The sequence below is a fragment of the Danio rerio genome, chromosome 13 (genome assembly GCF_052040795.2).
Source record: "Danio rerio strain M-AB ecotype USA chromosome 13, GRCz13ab, whole genome shotgun sequence".
Lineage (NCBI taxonomy): Eukaryota > Metazoa > Chordata > Actinopteri > Cypriniformes > Danionidae > Danio > Danio rerio.
The window spans coordinates 21,546,066-21,552,065 of NC_141033.1; positions in this window are offsets into that span (position 1 = coordinate 21,546,066).

Below are 6,000 nucleotides of genomic sequence, written 5' to 3' on the forward strand. Positions count from 1 at the left end.
TTGTGATTAAGATCTAAATTGCGAGTCCAAACTCCAAACACACACAGTGAGGCGACCGAACACATACAGTGACATCCCGTTTGGGGTTATTTCAATACCAATGCTAAATCAATATTTTTAAAGGGGTACCAGTGCCAAAACAGTGCCTGAACCGATACCTGTTAGCTACAAAATTATTATAAAAAATAATATACATTTTAATCATTATAATTGAGGAATATAATTATATATTTATAATAAGTTCAAAGTAAACATCAATTTATATATTATATATTTGAATTGCATTAATATATTTCTTTTGATCAACCCTATTTTGAGGTAGTTCATTATGAGGCGATATAAATTCTATGTGAGATTTGATTGGACAGGAATCAAAGGACTGATTTTTCTAATCCCCACAGACAAGAAAAAATAAAGTAGTGACTGTAGGCTGAAGAAAAGTAGTGGAGTAAAAGTACAGATTACTGCACTAAAAATGTACTCAAAGGCAAGTAAATGTACACATTTTTAAAACTACTTACTAAATTACAATTCCTGAGAAAAACTACTCAGTACTATTACAGTAATTTGAGTATTTGTAATTAGTTACTTTATACCACTGCTAATCAGGCTGTACCAGGTTTACGTTTGCGGTCTATCCGCTCTGACCCATGCCCCTTACAAATCATACCAAGTTTGCACCAGGGGCCTCATGTACTAAGACTTGCATGGAAATCATACTAAAACATTGCGTACGCAAAAAATTCAGATGTATGAAACACTGCGTACGCCGAATCTCACGCATATTCTTTTGTACATCTGAATGAACGTGAAACTGAGCGCAACATGCATGAGCACAAAACCCCTCCCTGCCTCCTCCCCCGTATGAATATGCAAATGACTCTACTTTGGCAAAACACAACGAAAAAGCAAGCAAGAAGAGAAACTTTGAACAGAATGTGAATTGGAGGTGCTGCTTTCGGAGGTAAAAAAAGCAGTGTTATTTGCAAATTTGTCCTCCGGAATTAACAACAAAATAAAAAAATAGAATGGGGAGAGTTTAGCTGATGCGGTTAACATAGTTGGGTCTGAACATCGCACTGTGAAGTTAAAAGAGAAATAGTGTGATTTATAGGTGTAAAATGTTGCATTACCCTTAACAGTCTCAGTGGCGCAGCTCGTAAGATGCATAATAACATGTTTTGACACGTTCGAGCATGAACTAGGTTCGAATCCAGCATCTGATGAACTCTTTTTTTTCTTCTTTCCCCCGCTACATATCAGATTTTGCCTACTATTTATCACAAGAAAGACAAGTAGGAATCATTAATAAGTTTGTGCATCATATTTTATTTGCACATTTAGTGAATGGAAATGTTTCTGATTCACGCATGCAAATTCATCTTCAGATAGTGTCTTTATAGCAATGTGCGTGCAGTATATAGCTCAGATTACATTGGGAAAACAGGTGACCGCTGCAAATTGTGCTTTAATGTTTAGCTGGTCAAATGTATGGTATGGAAACCTTATATACCTGCTAGATGAACCCGTCTCATACAGCTGCCATTGCAAGGCTCAGACACTTTAAAGAGAGGAATTTAACACAACTGCCTCAAGGAGTCGCCAATGGAAATAAAACAGACACCCAAAAAATGTGCGTACGCCAGCCATAAAGCTGGCGTGGAGCTGCGCACATTCCCACGTTCAGTTCATTGTTAGTAAATCCAAACGTGAGCGATTCTAAGCGTAAAACCTGGCGTACGCAAAGTTTTTGTGCGTATGTAGCGTTGATACATGAGGCCCCAGGGGCCTCATGTACGAAGACTTGCGTGGAAATCTTACTAAAACATTGCGTACGCACAAAGCTGTAAATGTGCGTACGCAGAAAAAAATTCAGATGTATGAAACACTGCGTACGCCGAATCTCACGCATATTCTTTTGTACATCCGAATGAACGTGAAACTGAGCGCAACATGCACGAGCGCAAAACCCCTCCCTGCCTCCTCCCCCGTATGAATATGCTAATGACTATGCTAATGGAAAAACCCAACGAAAAAGCAATAGCAAAATCAAACAAAAAGAGAAACTTTGAACAGAATGTGAATTGGAGGTGCTGCTTTCGGAGGTAGACCGGAGAAAAGCGGTGTTATTTGCAAGTTTGTTCTCCGGAATTAACAACAAAAGAAAAAAATAGAGTGGGAGAGTTTAGCTGGTACGGTTAACACAGTTGGGTCTGAACATCGCACTGAGTGCATTTAAAAAAGAAATAGTGTGGTTTATAACTGAAAAATGTTGCAGCACCCTTATCAGTTTCAGTGGCGCACCTCATAAGACGCATGTGATCATGAACTGACATGGGGCCTGTTTCAGTAAGGAGGTTTAAACAACTCGGAGTTTAAACTTGAACTCTGAGTTGATTTACCGAGAGATAAAAAACTCTGAGTTTTCGATTTCAGAATAGCTGATCTGAGTTGGGTCAATCAACTTTGAGTAGACCAACTCAGAGTTAAGCGCACACACCGTGACTATAAAAAGGCATTATCAATGGAGCGCAGACATTACGAGTGACTATGGCAACATCTTATAAAAGAGATCACCATTTCTTTCTCCAGCTGAACTTGATCTGCTCAGGCAACGTTACAGCAAAGATGAGTGTATATATTTAACAAGAAGCAGCCATCAGTGAAACAGAGACAGCATGGGAAAACAGCTGCTCAAGTTAATGCGTAATTTTTAATTTTAAGTATTTAAACATTTAAGTATAATAAAATAAGTATGTAATGTGTGACGTTTATACTTTTTTTCTAAACTTTTATACACTTTTATCAGTTTTAATAGATTTAACAGTGCACTTATTGTGTGTCTGCCTTTTTATTGATCAAGTGATAGAGGTTGATATAACATTAAGAAGGTAAGCAGTAATAAAATAATTTTTAGACAGAATAATAATCCCATTAATCTCTAACAGTACATGTCGAAGGTTAAGCTAATTATTTATGAAAAAAGGACAAGCCTCGTACGTGACTTTGCTCTGTGTGTGACAAAAATGTAGGCAATAGCTCTGTTTCCATCAAAATTACATAAATTTGTGCAACACTGGAATAAAATAAAGCAGAGTTTTTATCCAACGAGTCAAAGAGAACACAATCGTCACTTCCTGATTAACTTGCGCCAAATATCAACAGTAAAAACAGAATTTACTGAGGTAGAATAAGCTGCGTCAATGATTTTTTATTTAATTAATGTACTTGCGCCTCAGAAGACAATTGACACACAATGAACACGTGGGGGCGTTTGAAGCCAGACGCGGAGATTTTGACACGCTCCAGACGCTCGGCGGTAATTAATAATATACACCAATACTGAAACAGTTAAGGCATTTTAGAATGACTAAAACAACATTTAAGATGTTCTGCAGTGTGCTCAGTCTGCTGGTTTGTCCATTCACACACATTTTCATCATCATCTCTAACAAACCTTTTTTTTAATGTACATACTGTAATTTGTTAAGTGCACTTCGTAGTTTATGTGCATCTTATCAAATAAATTTTAACCTACTCAGTTATGCACATGTTATATTATGCGTATTTTCAAAAGTTATGTGAATCATGACGTTTCCATCAATCTTTTTTATGCACATCTCCAAAATGAGCTCTAAAATAGGTGTGTAAAATGTAAGACTAATGCGAGAAATACCGCTTCATCTTTAAAAAGGGGAGGAGACCGACAGAAACTCAGAGTTTGGAGAATAAAACCTGCTCCGGACCAGGTTAGATTCACAGAGTAAGTTACCACAGTAACTGACTCTGAGTTAAAGTTACCTCTCTTTCAGAAACAGGCTTGACTTACCCTGCTTTCTCGAGTTTAACAAACCTGCCATTTTGAAATGGAAAACCCAGAGTTTAACTCATTTCAGGGTTAAAATACTCTGAGTTTTAACTTAACCTGCTTTCTGAAACAGGCCCATGTTCTAGCATAAACTCGGCTCGAATCCAGCGTCTGATGAATTATTTCTTCTTTTTTTCCCCGCTACATATCAGATTTTGCCCACTATTTATCACGAGAAAGACAAGTAGGAATCATCAATAAGTTTGTGCATCATATTTTATTTGCACATTTATTGAATGGAAATGTTTCTGATTCACGCATGCAAATTCATCTTTAGATAGTGTCTTTATAGCAATGTGCGTGCAGTAGATCGCTCAGATTACATTGGGAAAACAGGCGACCGCTGCAAATTGTGCTTTAATGTTTAGCTGGTCAACTGTATGGTATGGAAATCTTACATACCTACTATATGAACCCGTCTCATACAGCTGCCATTGCAAGGCTCAGACACTTTGAAGAGAAGAATTTAACACAACTGCCTCTAGGAGTCGCCAATGGAAATAAAACAGACACGCAAAAAAAATGTGCGTACGCCTGCCAGAAAGCTGCCGTGAACCTGCGCACATTCCCACGTTCAGTTCATTGTTAGTAAATCCAAACGTGAGCGATTCTGAGCGTGAAACCTGGCGTACGCAAAGTTTTTGTGCGTACGCAGCGTTGATACATGAGGCCCCAGGTGTTTCAGCTGTTCTGACCCATGCCCCTTTCACAAGATATATCAAACAGTTTTTCATGGTAAAGCATAGGATGAAGGACAAGGGACAGAGTATTCCCACACACAGGAAAGTTGAGCAATATGGAAAACGCATACACATCTAAAAAATTAATATAACTGAGTTTCCATTACAATTGTGTCATGTTTTTGAAATGTGATGCAATATGTTGAATTGACACATGATTTAAGTCTCTGCTCTGGGGAACTTGTGTACAGATAAATGATTTGTCATTTTTAGCTAACATGTAATGGGCAGAGGGCGAGGCAGTGGCGCAGTAGGTAGTTCTGTCGCCTCACAGTAAGAAGGTTGCTGGGTCACTGGTTCGGACCTTGGTTCAGTTGGCGTGTTTGTGTGGAGTTTGCATGTTCTCCCTGCCTTCTCGTGGGTTTCCTTTGGGTGCTTTGGTTTCCCCCATAGTCCAAAGACATGCATTGGGTAGACTAAATTGTCCATAGTGTATGAGTGTGAATATGACTGTGTGTGTGAATGTGCTTGTGGATGTTTCCCAGAGATGGGTTGCAGCTGGAAGGGTATCCGCTGTGTGAAACTTGCTGGATAAGTTCAAACTCAATGCATAGGAGGAATGCAATGGACAAAGAGATTAAATCTCTTGAAGAGAACCAGACTTTTACACTCACTCAGTTGCCACAAGGAAAACAACCAGTTGGAGGCAGATGGGTTTACACACTGAAAAGAGAAACTGATGGATCAGAAAAGTACAAGGCAAGATTCGTTGCAAAAGGATACAATCAGAAACCAGGGACTGATTATGATGAGACATAAACTCTGAGTTGTTTGAACCTCCTTACTGAAACAGGCCCTATATTACTTATTTTATTATACTTAAATATTTAAATATTTTAAGTTAAAAAGTATGCATTAACTTGAGCAGCTGTTTTCCCAGGCTAACTGTCTCTGTTTCACTGATGTTTGCTTATTTTCAAATATATACTCTCATATTTGCTATAACTTTGCATGAGCAGGGGCCTGTTTAAGTAAGGAGGTTCAAACAACTCTGAGTTTAAACTTGAACTCTGAGTTGATTTACCGAGAGATTAAAAACTCTGAGTTTTCGGTTTCAGAACAGCTGATCTGAGTTGGGTCAATCAACTTCGAGTAGACCAACTCAGAGTTAAGCGCGCACACCGTGACTTTAAAAACGCATTATCAATGGAGCGCAGACATTACGAGTGACTATGGCAACATCTTATAAAAGAGATGACCATTTCTTTCTCCAGCTGAACTTGATGTTCTCGTGCAAAGTTATAGCAAATATGAGCGTATATATTTGAAAAGAAGCAACCATCAGTGAAGAAGAGACAGTTAGTGTGGGAAAACAGCTGCTCAAGTTAATGCCTAATTTCACTTTTTAAGTATTTAAATATTTAAGTATAATAAAATAAGTAATGTAATTTG